The following is an 18,414-nucleotide window of genomic DNA, read 5'->3' on the forward strand; positions in this document are numbered from 1 at the left end:
CTAAATGGTTACAGTGAGTTACATCACAGTGGGTTTGCAGTATAAGGTCCAGACCATCTAGACATTTATGCTGACTTCTCCTAGGGGTAGGTAGTGTGGTTTGATCGGGTGTTTTGGTTTGTTTTCTCCTAATGGGACTTTGTGGTGACTGGTGTGTTTTTTGTTTTCGTTGGTTACTTATCGTTTTCAAGCCGAATTCTTCCTGAAGGATATTGATCTGCATCTGTGGCAAAGGTATTCAACGGTATTTTCTTTCCTCTTCAGGTCGCGGTTTGCTAAAATAATGAAAGAGAGTGATCAACGGCTCATATGTTGCCTTGGTGTGGAGCCAGCGTTGAGGCACAGACGAAGAGCAGACACTGATTTCAGACGTCTCATAGGTACTTAACACAGCCCTCAGTTGTGCTTTGGTTCCGTTACCCGCTTCTGAAGAGTAGGCACCTCTCTCAGGGCAGGTCTCTCACTGAACTTCTCGGGTTACTGTCTGGTTAGTAGCGTGTTCAGGCATACTTCGTCGCCATAGTTGTATCATCGTAATGATCAGAAACGTTTTCCCTGTTTGCTTCAACTACCAACCCTTTGCAAGTTCAAAGGTGCCCGAATTGCATTTAAACTCAAGCCCGGCAAGGGCCATTATTTTCCTGGAGCCGATGTCACACATCTGATGGGTGTGGAAGCGAACTCCCAGGTGTACTTTGTGTTTTCCTCCTTTGCAGGTCAGAAAGATGATTTTCTGAAGTATTTTAGTGCAGTTTATACTGGTTCCATGGAGGTCCGTCCTTAATGCTGAGACTGAGCAAAGGCATGGTTAGTTCAGCAACCTGAGTCCTTCTAAACCTACCAAAGTAGCCTTCCTGCAGGATGGGCCAGGTGGCCGGCGGCAGGAGCTTCAGCGCCTTGTTCCTGAACATGGCCGCCACCGACAGCACGCCCCCGAGGGCTTGACAGCCAGGGGCTCCTTGGTGGGCGAGCCCGGCCCCAAACAGCACTACCTGTTGCTCCCACACCGGCTCTGGTGAGGTGCCAGGCAGTCAGGTTCGCCCAGGATCTTCTGAGTGCTCGAAACCCTCACTCCCCAGGGCCTCTCTTCACAGGCCTTCCCCCAGCAGGATCCGCAGGAAGGGCCTGCACGCCTTGCTCAAAATGGTTCCGCTTGCTGGCAGTGTTGCTCCAGAAATGCCAGCCACCCTCTGGAGCTGGGCGCCTCCCTCCGCCCTTTGTGTGTTCAGAAAGGCCCATGGTAGCTAAAAACACCTTCCAAACTCTGCCAGCTGGGTTGGCTCCACTGGAATGTTGGGGAAAGACCCGTGTCCTCTTTCGGGGGCTCTCCTGGGCTGGAAGACCATAGGGAAAAGGGCATCCAGAGGAGCCGTCCAACTCTGGGTCCACGTCCACAGCAGTCTCTGGGACTCTGAGGCGAGTGGCCTGGCCGCTGCCTCCTGGGGAGACCGGGAAGTGATGGATTCTGTCACTTTGTTGTTACTGATGAGGGTTAGGATCAGAATTACCTGGATGATTCACGAATTAGGGTTTGGTTGAAAACCCTTGCCTCGTGGAATACATCCAGGTTCTAGCCGTGCATCGTAGTGTGTGCTCCTGTCATAATGGGTCCTTTTGCAATAGGTGTAGACATTGGTCCCCACAGAGCACTCTTACTTAAGTGGCTCCGTCCACTTTGGTAACTTGTTTCTAGCTAGGTGACTGAGTGTGCTGAACAAACCCTAGACTTATGTCATGTGTCCCTTCTGCCAGGACACTCATCCCTCATGGGAATCAATTAAGTGCTGAGCGGGAGAACGTTTGTGTATCTGTACATGCAGGGCTAACAGGTTATTCTTTTCGGAAACCTCAGGGCCGGTAGTGTAGGTGAGCAGAAAAGGGCATCGGTATGTTAGACCGCAGCCTCAGTCCACAACAGTGAGTCTAAATGGTTACAGTGAGTTACATCACAGTGGGTTTGCAGTATAAGGTCCAGACCATCTAGACATTTATGCTGACTTCTCCTAGGGGTAGGTAATGTGGTTTGATCGGGTGTTTTGGTTTGTTTTCTCCTAATGGGACTTTGTGGTGACTGGTGTGTTTTTTGTTTTCGTTGGTTACTTATCGTTTTCAAGCCGAATTCTTCCTGAAGGATATTGATCTGCATCTGTGGCAAAGGTATTCAACGGTATTTTCTTTCCTCTTCATGTCGCGGTTTGCTAAAATAATGAAAGAGAGTGATCAACGGCTCATATGTTGCCTTGGTGTGGAGCCAGCGTTGAGGCACAGACGAAGAGCAGACACTGATTTCAGACGTCTCATAGGTACGTAACACAGCCCTCAGTTGTGCTTTGGTTCCGTTACCCGCTTCTGAAGAGTAGGCACCTCTCTCAGGGCAGGTCTCTCACTGAACTTCTCGGGTTACTGTCTGGTTAGTAGCGTGTTCAGGCATACTTCGTCGCCATAGTTGTATCATCGTAATGATCAGAAACGTTTTCCCTGTTTGCTTCAACTACCAACCCTTTGCAAGTTCAAAGGTGCCCGAATTGCATTTAAACTCAAGCCCGGCAAGGGCCATTATTTTTTTGGAGCCGATGTCACACATCTGATGGGTGTGGAAGCGAACTCCCAGGTGTACTTTGTGTTTTCCTCCTTTGCAGGTCAGAAAGATGATTTTCTGAAGTATTTTAGTGCAGTTTATACTGGTTCCATGGAGGTCCGTCCTTAATGCTGAGACTGAGCAAAGGCATGGTTAGTTCAGCAACCTGAGTCCTTCTAAACCTACCAAAGTTGCCTTCCTGCAGGATGGGCCAGGTGGCCGGCGGCAGGAGCTTCAGCGCCTTGTTCCTGAACATGGCCGCCACCGACAGCACGCCCCCGAGGGCTTGACAGCCAGGGGCTCCTTGGTGGGCGAGCCCGGCCCCAAACAGCACTACCTGTTGCTCCCACACCGGCTCTGGTGAGGTGCCAGGCAGTCAGGTTCGCCCAGGATCTTCTGAGTGCTCGAAACCCTCACTCCCCAGGGCCTCTCTTCACAGGCCTTCCCCCAGCAGGATCCGCAGGAAGGGCCTGCACGCCTTGCTCAAAATGGTTCCGCTTGCTGGCAGTGTTGCTCCAGAAATGCCAGCCACCCTCTGGAGCTGGGCGCCTCCCTCCGCCCTTTGCGTGTTCAGAAAGGCCCATGGTAGCCAAAAACACCTTCCAAACTCTGCCAGCTGGGTTGGCTCCACTGGAATGTTGGGGAAAGACCCGTGTCCTCTTTCGGGGGCTCTCCTGGGCTGGAAGACCATAGGGAAAAGGGCATCCAGAGGAGCCGTCCAACTCTGGGTCCACGTCCACAGCAGTCTCTGGGACTCTGAGGCGAGTGGCCTGGCCGCTGCCTCCTGGGGAGACCGGGAAGTGATGGATTCTGTCACTTTGTTGTTACTGATGAGGGTTAGGATCAGAATTACCTGGATGATTCACGAATTAGGGTTTGGTTGAAAACCCTTGCCTCGTGGAATACATCCAGGTTCTAGCCGTGCATCGTAGTGTGTGCTCCTGTCATAATGGGTCCTTTTGCAATAGGTGTAGACATTGGTCCCCACAGAGCACTCTTACTTAAGTGGCTCCGTCCACTTTGGTAACTTGTTTCTAGCTAGGTGACTGAGTGTGCTGAACAAACCCTAGACTTATGTCATGTGTCCCTTCTGCCAGGACACTCATCCCTCATGGGAATCAATTAAGTGCTGAGCGGGAGAACGTTTGTGTATCTGTGCATGCAGGGCTAACAGGTTATTCTTTTCGGAAACCTCAGGGCCGGTAGTGTAGGTGAGCAGAAAAGGGCATCGGTATGTTAGACCGCAGCCTCAGTCCACAACACTGAGTCTAAATGGTTACAGTGAGTTACATCACAGTGGGTTTGCAGTATAAGGTCCAGACCATCTAGACATTTATGCTGACTTCTCCTAGGGGTAGGTAGTGTGGTTTGATCGGGTGTTTTGGTTTGTTTTCTCCTAATGGGACTTTGGGGTGACTGGTGTGTTTTTTGTTTTCGTTGGTTACTTATCGTTTTCAAGCCGAATTCTTCCTGAAGGATATTGATCTGCATCTGTGGCAAAGGTATTCAACGGTATTTTGTTTCCTCTTCAGGTCGCGGTTTGCTAAAATAATGAAAGAGAGTGATCAACGGCTCATATGTTGCCTTGGTGTGGAGCCAGCGTTGAGGCACAGACGAAGAGCAGACACTGATTTCAGACGTCTCATAGGTACGTAACACAGCCCTCAGTTGTGCTTTGGTTCCGTTACCCGCTTCTGAAGAGTAGGCACCTCTCTCAGGGCAGGTCTCTCACTGAACTTCTCGGGTTACTGTCTGGTTAGTAGCGTGTTCAGGCATACTTCGTCGCCATAGTTGTATCATCGTAATGATCAGAAACGTTTTCCCTGTTTGCTTCAACTACCAACCCTTTGCAAGTTCAAAGGTGCCCGAATTCCATTTAAACTCAAGCCCGGCAAGGGCCATTATTTTCCTGGAGCCGATGTCACACATCTGATGGGTGTGGAAGCGAACTCCCAGGTGTACTTTGTGTTTTCCTCCTTTGCAGGTCAGAAAGATGATTTTCTGAAGTATTTTAGTGCAGTTTATACTGGTTCCATGGAGGTCCGTCCTTAATGCTGAGACTGAGCAAAGGCATGGTTAGTTCAGCAACCTGAGTCCTTCTAAAGCTACCAAAGTAGCCTTCCTGCAGGATGGGCCAGGTGGCCGGCGGCAGGAGCTTCAGCGCCTTGTTCCTGAACATGGCCGCCACCGACAGCACGCCCCCGAGGGCTTGACATCCAGGGGCTCCTTGGTGGGCGAGCCCGGCCCCAAACAGCACTACCTGTTGCTCCCACACCGGCTCTGGTGAGGTGCCAGGCAGTCAGGTTCGCCCAGGATCTTCTGAGTGCTCGAAACCCTCACTCCCCAGGGCCTCTCTTCACAGGCCTTCCCCCAGCAGGATCCGCAGGAAGGGCCTGCACGCCTTGCTCAAAATGGTTCCGCTTGCTGGCAGTGTTGCTCCAGAAATGCCAGCCACCCTCTGGAGCTGGGCGCCTCCCTCCGCCCTTTGCGTGTTCAGAAAGGCCCATGGTAGCCAAAAACACCTTCCAAACTCTGCCAGCTGGGTTGGCTCCACTGGAATGTTGGGGAAAGACCCGTGTCCTCTTTCGGGGGCTCTCCTGGGCTGGAAGACCATAGGGAAAAGGGCATCCAGAGGAGCCGTCCAACTCTGGGTCCACGTCCACAGCAGTCTCTGGGACTCTGAGGCGAGTGGCCTGGCCGCTGCCTCCTGGGGAGACCGGGAAGTGATGGATTCTGTCACTTTGTTGTTACTGATGAGGGTTAGGATCAGAATTACCTGGATGATTCACGAATTAGGGTTTGGTTGAAAACCCTTGCCACGTGGAATACATCCAGGTTCTAGCCGTGCATCGTAGTGTGTGCTCCTGTCATAATGGGTCCTTTTGCAATAGGTGTAGACATTGGTCCCCACAGAACACTCTTACTTAAGTGGCTCCGTCCACTTTGGTAACTTGTTTCTAGCTAGGTGACTGAGTGTGCTGAACAAACCCTAGACTTATGTCATGTGTCCCTTCTGCCAGGACACTCATCCCTCATGGGAATCAATTAAGTGCTGAGCGGGAGAACGTTTGTGTATCTGTGCATGCAGGGCTAACAGGTTATTCTTTTCGGAAACCTCAGGGCCGGTAGTGTAGGTGAGCAGAAAAGGGCATCGGTATGTTAGACCGCAGCCTCAGTCCACAACACTGAGTCTAAATGGTTACAGTGAGTTACATCACAGTGGGTTTGCAGTATAAGGTCCAGACCATCTAGACATTTATGCTGACTTCTCCTAGGGGTAGGTAGTGTGGTTTGATCGGGTGTTTTGGTTTGTTTTCTCCTAATGGGACTTTGGGGTGACTGGTGTGTTTTTTGTTTTCGTTGGTTACTTATCGTTTTCAAGCCGAATTCTTCCTGAAGGATATTGATCTGCATCTGTGGCAAAGGTATTCAACGGTATTTTGTTTCCTCTTCAGGTCGCGGTTTGCTAAAATAATGAAAGAGAGTGATCAACGGCTCATATGTTGCCTTGGTGTGGAGCCAGCGTTGAGGCACAGACGAAGAGCAGACACTGATTTCAGACGTCTCATAGGTACGTAACACAGCCCTCAGTTGTGCTTTGGTTCCGTTACCCGCTTCTGAACAATAGGCACCTCTCTCAGGGCAGGTCTCTCACTGAACTTCTCGGGTTACTCTCTGGTTAGTAGCGTGTTCAGGCATACTTCGTCACCATAGTTGTATCATCGTAATGATCAGAAACGTTTTCCCTGTTTGCTTCAACTACCAACCATTTGCAAGTTCAAAGGTGCCCGAATTCCATTTAAACTCAAGCCCGGCAAGGGCCATTATTTTCCTGGAGCCGATGTCACACATCTGATGGGTGTGGAAGCGAACTCCCAGGTGTACTTTGTGTTTTCCTCCTTTGCAGGTCAGAAAGATGATTTTCTGAAGTATTTTAGTGCAGTTTATACTGGTTCCATGGAGGTCCGTCCTTAATGCTGAGACTGAGCAAAGGCATGGTTAGTTCAGCAACCTGAGTCCTTCTAAAGCTACCAAAGTAGCCTTCCTGCAGGATGGGCCAGGTGGCCGGCGGCAGGAGCTTCAGCGCCTTGTTCCTGAACATGGCCGCCACCGACAGCACGCCCCCGAGGGCTTGACAGCCAGGGGCTCCTTGGTGGGCGAGCCCGGCCCCAAACAGCACTACCTGTTGCTCCCACACCGGCTCTGGTGAGGTGCCAGGCAGTCAGGTTCGCCCAGGATCTTCTGAGTGCTCGAAACCCTCACTCCCCAGGGCCTCTCTTCACAGGCCTTCCCCCAGCAGGATCCGCAGGAAGGGCCTGCACGCCTTGCTCAAAATGGTTCCGCTTGCTGGCAGTGTTGCTCCAGAAATGCCAGCCACCCTCTGGAGCTGGGCGCCTCCCTCCGCCCTTTGCGTGTTCAGAAAGGCCCATGGTAGCCAAAAACACCTTCCAAACTCTGCCAGCTGGGTTGGCTCCACTGGAATGTTGGGGAAAGACCCGTGTCCTCTTTCGGGGGCTCTCCTGGGCTGGAAGACCATAGGGAAAAGGGCATCCAGAGGAGCCGTCCAACTCTGGGTCCACGTCCACAGCAGTCTCTGGGACTCTGAGGCGAGTGGCCTGGCCGCTGCCTCCTGGGGAGACCGGGAAGTGATGGATTCTGTCACTTTGTTGTTACTGATGAGGGTTAGGATCAGAATTACCTGGATGATTCACGAATTAGGGTTTGGTTGAAAACCCTTGCCTCGTGGAATACATCCAGGTTCTAGCCGTGCATCGTAGTGTGTGCTCCTGTCATAATGGGTCCTTTTGCAATAGGTGTAGACATTGGTCCCCACAGAGCACTCTTACTTAAGTGGCTCCGTCCACCTTGGTAACTTGTTTCCAGCTATGTGACTGAGTGTGCTGAACAAACCCTAGACTTATGTCATGTGTCCCTTCTGCCAGGACACTCATCCCTCATGGGAATCAATTAAGTGCTGAGCGGGAGGACGTTTCTGTATCTGTACATGCAGGGCTAACAGGTTATTCTTTTTGGAAACCTCAGGGCCGGTAGTGTAGGTGAGCAGAAAAGGGCATCGGTATGTTAGACCGCAGCCTCAGTCCACAACACTGAGTCTAAATGGTTACAGTGAGTTACATCACAGTGGGTTTGCAATATAAGGTCGAGACCATCTAGACATTTATGCTGACTTCTCCTATGGGTAGGTAGTGTGGTTTGATCGGGTGTTTAGGTTTGTTTTCTCCTAATGGGACTTTGGGGTGACTGGTGTGTTTTTTGTTTTCGTTGTTTACTTATCGTTTTCAAGCCGAATTCTTCCTGAAGGATATTGATCTGCATCTGTGGCAAAGGTATTCAACGGTATTTTCTTTCCTCTTCAGGTCGCGGTTTGCTAAAATAATGAAAGAGAGTGATAAACGGCTCATATGTTGCCTTGGTGTGGAGCCAGCGTTGAGGCACAGACGAAGAGCAGACACTGATTTCAGACGTCTCATAGGTACGTAACACAGCCCTCAGTTGTGCTTTGGTTCCGTTACCCGCTTCTGAAGAGTAGGCACCTCTCTCAGGGCAGGTCTCTCACTGAACTTCTCGGGTTACTGTCTGGTTAGTAGCGTGTTCAGGCATACTTCGTCGCCATAGTTGTATCATCGTAATGATCAGAAACGTTTTCCCTGTTTGCTTCAACTACCAACCCTTTGCAAGTTCAAAGGTGCCCGAATTCCATTTAAACTCAAGCCCGGCAAGGGCCATTATTTTCCTGGAGCCGATGTCACACATCTGATGGGTGTGGAAGCGAACTCCCAGGTGTACTTTGTGTTTTCCTCCTTTGCAGGTCAGAAAGATGATTTTCTGAAGTATTTTAGTGCAGTTTATACTGGTTCCATGGAGGTCCGTCCTTAATGCTGAGACTGAGCAAAGGCATGGTTAGTTCAGCAACCTGAGTCCTTCTAAAGCTACCAAAGTAGCCTTCCTGCAGGATGGGCCAGGTGGCCGGCGGCAGGAGCTTCAGCGCCTTGTTCCTGAACATGGCCGCCACCGACAGCACGCCCCCGAGGGCTTGACAGCCAGGGGCTCCTTGGTGGGCGAGCCCGGCCCCAAACAGCACTACCTGTTGCTCCCACACCGGCTCTGGTGAGGTGCCAGGCAGTCAGGTTCACCCAGGATCTTCTGAGTGCTCGAAACCCTCACTCCCCAGGGCCTCTCTTCACAGGCCTTCCCCCAGCAGGATCCGCAGGAAGGGCCTGCACGCCTTGCTCAAAATGGTTCCGCTTGCTGGCAGTGTTGCTCCAGAAATGCCAGCCACCCTCTGGAGCTGGGCGCCTCCCTCCGCCCTTTTGCGTGTTCAGAAAGGCCCATGGTAGCCAAAAACACTTTTCAAACTCTGCCAGCTGGGTTGGCTCCACTGGAATGTTGGGGAAAGACCCGTGTCGTCTTTCGGGGGCTCTCTTGGGCTGGAAGACCATAGGGAAAAGGGCATCCAGAGGAGCCGTCCAACTCTGGGTCCACGTCCACAGCAGTCTCTGGGACTCTGAGGCGAGTGGCCTGGCCGCTGCCTCCTGGGGAGACCGGGAAGTGATGGATTCTGTCACTTTGTTGTTACTGATGAGGGTTAGGATCAGAATTACCTGGATGATTCACGAATTAGGGTTTGGTTGAAAACCCTTGCCACGTGGACTACATCCAGGTTCTAGCCGTGCATCGTAGTGTGTGCTCCTGTCATAATGGGTCCTTTTGCAATAGGTGTAGACATTGGTCCCCACAGAGCACTCTTACTTAAGTGGCTCCGTCCACTTTGGTAACTTGTTTCTAGCTAGGTGACTGAGTGTGCTGAACAAACCCTAGACTTATGTCATGTGTCCCTTCTGCCAGGACACTCATCCCTCATGGGAATCAATTAAGTGCTGAGGGGGGGAACGTTTGTGTATCTGTGCCTGTAGGGCTAACAGGTTATTCTTTTCGGAAACCTCAGGGCCGGTAGTGTAGGTGAGCAGAAAAGGGCATCGGTATGTTAGACCGCAGCCTCAGTCCACAACACTGAGTCTAAATGGTTACAGTGAGTTACATCACAGTGGGTTTGCAGTATAAGGTCCAGACCATCTAGACATTTATGCTGACTTCTCCTAGGGGTAGGTAGTGTGGTTTGATTGGGTGTTTTGGTTTGTTTTCTCTTAATGGGACTTTGTGGTGACTGGTGTGTTTTTTGTTTTCGTTGGTTACTTATCGTTTTCAAGCCGAATTCTTCCTGAAGGATATTGATCTGCATCTGTGGCAAAGGTATTCAACGGTATTTTCTTTCCTCTTCAGGTCGCGGTTTGCTAAAATAATGAAAGAGAGTGATCAACGGCTCATATGTTGCCTTGGTGTGGAGCCAGCGTTGAGGCACAGACGAAGAGCAGACACTGATTTCAGACGTCTCATAGGTACGTAACACAGCCCTCAGTTGTGCTTTGGTTCCGTTACCCGCTTCTGAAGAGTAGGCACCTCTCTCAGGGCAGGTCTCTCACTGAACTTCTCGGGTTACTGTCTGGTTAGTAGCGTGTTCAGGCATACTTCGTCGCCATAGTTGTATCATCGTAATGATCAGAAACGTTTTCCCTGTTTGCTTCAACTACCAACCCTTTGCAAGTTCAAAGGTGCCCGAATTGCATTTAAACTCAAGCCCGGCAAGGGCCATTATTTTCCTGGAGCCGATGTCACACATCTGATGGGTGTGGAAGCGAACTCCCAGGTGTACTTTGTGTTTTCCTCCTTTGCAGGTCAGAAAGATGATTTTCTGAAGTATTTTAGTGCAGTTTATACTGGTTCCATGGAGGTCCGTCCTTAATGCTGAGACTGAGCAAAGGCATGGTTAGTTCAGCAACCTGAGTCCTTCTAAAGCTACCAAAGTAGCCTTCCTGCAGGATGGGCCAGGTGGCCGGCGGCAGGAGCTTCAGCGCCTTGTTCCTGAACATGGCCGCCACCGACAGCACGCCCCCGAGGGCTTGACAGCCAGGGGCTCCTTGGTGGGCGAGCCCGGCCCCAAACAGCACTACCTGTTGCTCCCACACCGGCTCTGGTGAGGTGCCAGGCAGTCAGGTTCGCCCAGGATCTTCTGAGTGCTCGAAACCCTCACTCCCCAGGGCCTCTCTTCACAGGCCTTCCCCCAGCAGGATCCGCAGGAAGGGCCTGCACGCCTTGCTCAAAATGGTTCCGCTTGCTGGCAGTGTTGCTCCAGAAATGCCAGCCACCCTCTGGAGCTGGGCGCCTCCCTCCGCCCTTTGCGTGTTCAGAAAGGCCCATGGTAGCCAAAAACACCTTCCAAACTCTGCCAGCTGGGTTGGCTCCACTGGAATGTTGGGGAAAGACCCGTGTCGTCTTTCGGGGGCTCTCCTGGGCTGGAAGACCATAGGGAAAAGGGCATCCAGAGGAGCCGTCCAACTCTGGGTCCACGTCCACAGCAGTCTCTGGGACTCTGAGGCGAGTGGCCTGGCCGCTGCCTCCTGGGGAGACCGGGAAGTGATGGATTCTGTCACTTTGTTGTTACTGATGAGGGTTAGGATCAGAATTACCTGGATGATTCACGAATTAGGGTTTGGTTGAAATCCCTTGCCACGTGGAATACATCCAGTTTCTAGCCGTGCATCGTAGTGTGTGCTCCTGTCATAATGGGTCCTTTTGCAATAGGTGTAGACATTGGTCCCCACAGAGCACTCTTACTTAAGTGGCTCCGTCCACTTTGGTAACTTGTTTCTAGCTAGGTGACTGAGTGTGCTGAACAAACCCTAGACTTATGTCATGTGTCCCTTCTGCCAGGACACTCATCCCTCATGGGAATCAATTAAGTGCTGAGCGGGAGAACGTTTGTGTATCTGTGCATGCAGGGCTAACAGGTTATTCTTTTCGGAAACCTCAGGGCCGGTAGTGTAGGTGAGCAGAAAAGGGCATCGGTATGTTAGACCGCAGCCTCAGTCCACAACACTGAGTCTAAATGGTTACAGTGAGTTACATCACAGTGGGTTTGCAGTATAAGGTCCAGACCATCTAGACATTTATGCTGACTTCTCCTAGGGGTAGGTAGTGTGGTTTGATCGGGTGTTTAGGTTTGTTTTCTCCTAATGGGACTTTGGGGTGACTGGTGTGTTTTTTGTTTTCGTTGGTTACTTATCGTTTTCAAGCCGAATTCTTCCTGAAGGATATTGATCTGCATCTGTGGCAAAGGTATTCAACGGTATTTTCTTTCCTCTTCAGGTCGCGGTTTGCTAAAATAATGAAAGAGAGTGATCAACGGCTCATATGTTGCCTTGGTGTGGAGCCAGCGTTGAGGCACAGACGAAGAGCAGACACTGATTTCAGACGTCTCATAGGTACGTAACACAGCCCTCAGTTGTGCTTTGGTTCCGTTACCCGCTTCTGAAGAGTAGGCACCTCTCTCAGGGCAGGTCTCTCACTGAACTTCTCGGGTTACTGTCTGTTTAGTAGCGTGTTCAGGCATACTTCGTCGCCATAGTTGTATCATCGTAATGATCAGAAACGTTTTCCCTGTTTGCTTCAACTACCAACCCTTTGCAAGTTCAAAGGTGCCCGAATTGCATTTAAACTCAAGCCCGGCAAGGGCCATTATTTTCCTGGAGCCGATGTCACACATCTGATTGGTGTGGAAGCGAACTCCCAGGTGTACTTTGTGTTTTCCTCCTTTGCAGGTCAGAAAGATGATTTTCTGAAGTATTTTAGTGCAGTTTATACTGGTTCCATGGAGGTCCGTCCTTAATGCTGAGACTGAGCAAAGGCATGGTTAGTTCAGCAACCTGAGTCCTTCTAAAGCTACCAAAGTAGCCTTCCTGCAGGATGGGCCAGGTGGCCGGCGGCAGGAGCTTCAGCGCCTTGTTCCTGAACATGGCCGCCACCGACAGCACGCCCCCGAGGGCTTGACAGCCAGGGGCTCCTTGGTGGGCGAGCCCGGCCCCAAACAGCACTACCTGTTGCTCCCACACCGGCTCTGGTGAGGTGCCAGGCAGTCAGGTTCGCCCAGGATCTTCTGAGTGCTCGAAACCCTCACTCCCCAGGGCCTCTCTTCACAGGCCTTCCCCCAGCAGGATCCGCAGGAAGGGCCTGCACGCCTTGCTCAAAATGGTTCCGCTTGCTGGCAGTGTTGCTCCAGAAATGCCAGCCACCCTCTGGAGATGGGCGCCTCCCTCCGCCCTTTGCGTGTTCAGAAAGGCCCATGGTAGCCAAAAACACCTTCCAAACTCTGCCAGCTGGGTTGGCTCCACTGGAATGTTGGGGAAAGACCCGTGTCGTCTTTCGGGGGCTCTCCTGGGCTGGAAGACCATAGGGAAAAGGGCATCCAGAGGAGCCGTCCAACTCTGGGTCCACGTCCACAGCAGTCTCTGGGACTCTGAGGCGAGTGGCCTGGCCGCTGCCTCCTGGGGAGACCGGGAAGTGATGGATTCTGTCACTTTGTTGTTACTGATGAGGGTTAGGATCAGAATTACCTGGATGATTCACGAATTAGGGTTTGGTTGAAATCCCTTGCCACGTGGAATACATCCAGTTTCTAGCCGTGCATCGTAGTGTGTGCTCCTGTCATAATGGGTCCTTTTGCAATAGGTGTAGACATTGGTCCCCACAGAGCACTCTTACTTAAGTGGCTCCGTCCACTTTGGTAACTTGTTTCTAGCTAGGTGACTGAGTGTGCTGAACAAACCCTAGACTTATGTCATGTGTCCCTTCTGCCAGGACACTCATCCCTCATGGGAATCAATTAAGTGCTGAGCGGGAGAACGTTTGTGTATCTGTGCATGCAGGGCTAACAGGTTATTCTTTTCGGAAACCTCAGGGCCGGTAGTGTAGGTGAGCAGAAAAGGGCATCGGTATGTTAGACCGCAGCCTCAGTCCACAACACTGAGTCTAAATGGTTACAGTGAGTTACATCACAGTGGGTTTGCAGTATAAGGTCCAGACCATCTAGACATTTATGCTGACTTCTCCTAGGGGTAGGTAGTGTGGTTTGATCGGGTGTTTAGGTTTGTTTTCTCCTAATGGGACTTTGGGGTGACTGGTGTGTTTTTTGTTTTCGTTGGTTACTTATCGTTTTGAAGCCGAATTCTTCCTGAAGGATATTGATCTGCATCTGTGGCAAAGGTATTCAACGGTATTTTCTTTCCTCTTCAGGTCGCGGTTTGCTAAAATAATGAAAGAGAGTGATCAACGGCTCATATGTTGCCTTGGTGTGGAGCCAGCGTTGAGGCACAGACGAAGAGCAGACACTGATTTCAGACGTCTCATAGGTACGTAACACAGCCCTCAGTTGTGCTTTGGTTCCGTTACCCGCTTCTGAAGAGTAGGCACCTCTCTCAGGGCAGGTCTCTCACTGAACTTCTCGGGTTACTGTCTGGTTAGTAGCGTGTTCAGGCATACTTCGTCGCCATAGTTGTATCATCGTAATGATCAGAAACGTTTTCCCTGTTTGCTTCAACTACCAACCCTTTGCAAGTTCAAAGGTGCCCGAATTGCATTTAAACTCAAGCCCGGCAAGGGCCATTATTTTCCTGGAGCCGATGTCACACATCTGATGGGTGTGGAAGCGAACTCCCAGGTGTACTTTGTGTTTTCCTCCTTTGCAGGTCAGAAAGATGATTTTCTGAAGTATTTTAGTGCAGTTTATACTGGTTCCATGGAGGTCCGTCCTTAATGCTGAGACTGAGCAAAGGCATGGTTAGTTCAGCAACCTGAGTCCTTCTAAAGCTACCAAAGTAGCCTTCCTGCAGGATGGGCCAGGTGGCCGGCGGCAGGAGCTTCAGCGCCTTGTTCCTGAACATGGCCGCCACCGACAGCACGCCCCCGAGGGCTTGACAGCCAGGGGCTCCTTGGTGGGCGAGCCCGGCCCCAAACAGCACTACCTGTTGCTCCCACACCGGCTCTGGTGAGGTGCCAGGCAGTCAGGTTCGCCCAGGATCTTCTGAGTGCTCGAAACCCTCACTCCCCAGGGCCTCTCTTCACAGGCCTTCCCCCAGCAGGATCCGCAGGAAGGGCCTGCACGCCTTGCTCAAAATGGTTCCGCTTGCTGGCAGTGTTGCTCCAGAAATGCCAGCCACCCTCTGGAGCTGGGCGCCTCCCTCCGCCCTTTGCGTGTTCAGAAAGGCCCATGGTAGCCAAAAACACCTTCCAAACTCTGCCAGCTGGGTTGGCTCCACTGGAATGTTGGGGAAAGACCCGTGTCGTCTTTCGGGGGCTCTCCTGGGCTGGAAGACCATAGGGAAAAGGGCATCCAGAGGAGCCGTCCAACTCTGGGTCCACGTCCACAGCAGTCTCTGGGACTCTGAGGCGAGTGGCCTGGCCGCTGCCTCCTGGGGAGACCGGGAAGTGATGGATTCTGTCACTTTGTTGTTACTGATGAGGGTTAGGATCAGAATTACCTGGATGATTCACGAATTAGGGTTTGGTTGAAATCCCTTGCCACGTGGAATACATCCAGTTTCTAGCCGTGCATCGTAGTGTGTGCTCCTGTCATAATGGGTCCTTTTGCAATAGGTGTAGACATTGGTCCCCACAGAGCACTCTTACTTAAGTGGCTCCGTCCACTTTGGTAACTTGTTTCTAGCTAGGTGACTGAGTGTGCTGAACAAACCCTAGACTTATGTCATGTGTCCCTTCTGCCAGGACACTCATCCCTCATGGGAATCAATTAAGTGCTGAGCGGGAGAACGTTTGTGTATCTGTGCATGCAGGGCTAACAGGTTATTCTTTTCGGAAACCTCAGGGCCGGTAGTGTAGGTGAGCAGAAAAGGGCATCGGTATGTTAGACCGCAGCCTCAGTCCACAACACTGAGTCTAAATGGTTACAGTGAGTTACATCACAGTGGGTTTGCAGTATAAGGTCCAGACCATCTAGACATTTATGCTGACTTCTCCTAGGGGTAGGTAGTGTGGTTTGATCGGGTGTTTAGGTTTGTTTTCTCCTAATGGGACTTTGGGGTGACTGGTGTGTTTTTTGTTTTCGTTGGTTACTTATCGTTTTGAAGCCGAATTCTTCCTGAAGGATATTGATCTGCATCTGTGGCAAAGGTATTCAACGGTATTTTCTTTCCTCTTCAGGTCGCGGTTTGCTAAAATAATGAAAGAGAGTGATCAACGGCTCATATGTTGCCTTGGTGTGGAGCCAGCGTTGAGGCACAGACGAAGAGCAGACACTGATTTCAGACGTCTCATAGGTACGTAACACAGCCCTCAGTTGTGCTTTGGTTCCGTTACCCGCTTCTGAAGAGTAGGCACCTCTCTCAGGGCAGGTCTCTCACTGAACTTCTCGGGTTACTGTCTGGTTAGTAGCGTGTTCAGGCATACTTCGTCGCCATAGTTGTATCATCGTAATGATCAGAAACGTTTTCCCTGTTTGCTTCAACTACCAACCCTTTGCAAGTTCAAAGGTGCCCGAATTGCATTTAAACTCAAGCCCGGCAAGGGCCATTATTTTCCTGGAGCCGATGTCACACATCTGATGGGTGTGGAAGCGAACTCCCAGGTGTACTTTGTGTTTTCCTCCTTTGCAGGTCAGAAAGATGATTTTCTGAAGTATTTTAGTGCAGTTTATACTGGTTCCATGGAGGTCCGTCCTTAATGCTGAGACTGAGCAAAGACATGGTTAGTTCAGCAACCTGAGTCCTTCTAAAGCTACCAAAGTAGCCTTCCTGCAGGATGGGCCAGGTGGCCGGCGGCAGGAGCTTCAGCGCCTTGTTCCTGAACATGGCCGCCACCGACAGCACGCCCCCGAGGGCTTGACAGCCAGGGGCTCCTTGGTGGGCGAGCCCGGCCCCAAACAGCACTACCTGTTGCTCCCACACCGGCTCTGGTGAGGTGCCAGGCAGTCAGGTTCGCCCAGGATCTTCTGAGTGCTCGAAACCCTCACTCCCCAGGGCCTCTCTTCACAGGCCTTCCCCCAGCAGGATCCGCAGGAAGGGCCTGCACGCCTTGCTCAAAATGGTTCCGCTTGCTGGCAGTGTTGCTCCAGAAATGCCAGCCACCCTCTGGAGCTGGGCGCCTCCCTCCGCCCTTTGCGTGTTCAGAAAGGCCCATGGTAGCCAAAAACACCTTCCAAACTCTGCCAGCTGGGTTGGCTCCACTGGAATGTTGGGGAAAGACCTGTGTCCTCTTTCGGGGGCTCTCCAGGGCTGGAAGACCATAGGGAGAAGGGCATCCAGAGGAGCGGTCCAACTCGGGGTCCACGTCCACAGCAGTCTCTGGGACTCTGAGGCGAGTGGCCTGGCCGCTGCCTCCTGGGGAGACCGGGAAGTGATGGATTCTGTCACTTTGTTGTTACTGATGAGGGTTAGGATCAGAATTACCTGGATGATTCACGAATTAGGGTTTGGTTGAAAACCCTTGCCACGTGGACTACATCCAGGTTCTAGCCGTGCATCGTAGTGTGTGCTCCTGTCATAATGGGTCCTTTTGCAATAGGTGTAGACATTGGTCCCCACAGAGCACTCTTACTTAAGTGGCTCCGTCCACTTTGGTAACTTGTTTCTAGCTAGGTGACTGAGTGTGCTGAACAAACCCTAGACTTATGTCATGTGTCCCTTCTGCCAGGACACTCATCCCTCATGGGAATCAATTAAGTGCTGAGCGGGAGAACGTTTGTGTATCTGTGCATGCAGGGCTAACAGGTTATTCTTTTCGGAAACCTCAGGGCCGGTAGTGTAGGTGAGCAGAAAAGGGCATCGGTATGTTAGACCGCAGCCTCAGTCCACAACACTGAGTCTAAATGGTTACAGTGAGTTACATCACAGTGGGTTTGCAGTATAAGGTCGAGACCATCTAGACATTTATGCTGACTTCTCCTAGGGGTAGGTAGTGTGGTTTGATCGGGTGTTTTGGTTTGTTTTCTCCTAATGGGACTTTGTGGTGACTGGTGTGTTTTTTGTTTTCGTTGGTTACTTATCGTTTTCAAGCCGAATTCTTCCTGAAGGATATTGATCTGCATCTGTGGCAAAGGTATTCAACGGTATTTTCTTTCCTCTTCAGGTCGCGGTTTGCTAAAATAATGAAAGAGAGTGATCAACGGCTCATATGTTGCCTTGGTGTGGAGCCAGCGTTGAGGCACAGACGAAGAGCAGACACTGATTTCAGACGTCTCATAGGTACGTAACACAGCCCTCAGTTGTGCTTTGGTTCCGTTACCCGCTTCTGAAGAGTAGGCACCTCTCTCAGGGCAGGTCTCTCACTGAACTTCTCGGGTTACTGTCTGGTTAGTAGCGTGTTCAGGCATACTTCGTCGCCATAGTTGTATCATCGTAATGATCAGAAACGTTTTCCCTGTTTGCTTCAACTACCAACCATTTGCAAGTTCAAAGATGCCCGAATTCCATTTAAACTCAAGCCCGGCAAGGGCCATTATTTTCCTGGAGCCGATGTCACACATCTGATGGGTGTGGAAGAGAACTCCCAGGTGTACTTTGTGTTTTCCTCCTTTGCAGGTCAGAAAGATGATTTTCTGAAGTATTTTAGTGCAGTTTATACTGGTTCCATGGAGGTCCGTCCTTAATGCTGAGACTGAGCAAAGGCATGGTTAGTTCAGCAACCTGAGTCCTTCTAAGCCTACCGAAGTAGCCTTCCTGCAGGATGGGCCAGGTGGCCGGCGGCAGGAGCTTCAGCGCCTTGTTCCTGAACATGGCCGCCACCGACAGCACGCCCCCGAGGGCTTGACAGCCAGGGGCTCCTTGGTGGGCGAGCCCGGCCCCAAACAGCACTACCTGTTGCTCCCACACCGGCTCTGGTGAGGTGCCAGGCAGTCAGGTTTGCCCAGGATCTTCTGAGTGCTCGAAACCCTCACTCGCCAGGGCCTCTCTTCACAGGCCTTCCCCCAG

The 18,414-nt window shown here is 51.4% G+C and overlaps 1 long non-coding RNA gene across 1 annotated transcript in view; it reads left to right on the plus strand.

Moving 5' to 3' along the window:
• Positions 1 to 18,414, plus strand: part of LOC145536425 (uncharacterized) — a 325,058-nt gene that overhangs the window by 11,275 nt on the left and 295,369 nt on the right. Inside the window, exons 7-16 of the long non-coding RNA XR_014075840.1 lie at positions 265 to 380; positions 2,115 to 2,303; positions 4,111 to 4,226; positions 6,034 to 6,149; positions 7,957 to 8,072; positions 9,881 to 9,996; positions 11,804 to 11,919; positions 13,727 to 13,842; positions 15,650 to 15,765; positions 17,573 to 17,688. This is a non-coding gene — a long non-coding RNA (uncharacterized LOC145536425). The remainder of the gene's footprint in view (positions 1 to 264; positions 381 to 2,114; positions 2,304 to 4,110; positions 4,227 to 6,033; positions 6,150 to 7,956; positions 8,073 to 9,880; positions 9,997 to 11,803; positions 11,920 to 13,726; positions 13,843 to 15,649; positions 15,766 to 17,572; positions 17,689 to 18,414) is intronic.

The sequence above is a fragment of the Giraffa tippelskirchi genome, chromosome X, assembly GCF_054371585.1.
Source record: "Giraffa tippelskirchi isolate mGirTip1 chromosome X, T2T-mGirTip1v1.2.pri, whole genome shotgun sequence".
Taxonomy (NCBI): Eukaryota; Metazoa; Chordata; class Mammalia; order Artiodactyla; family Giraffidae; genus Giraffa; species Giraffa tippelskirchi.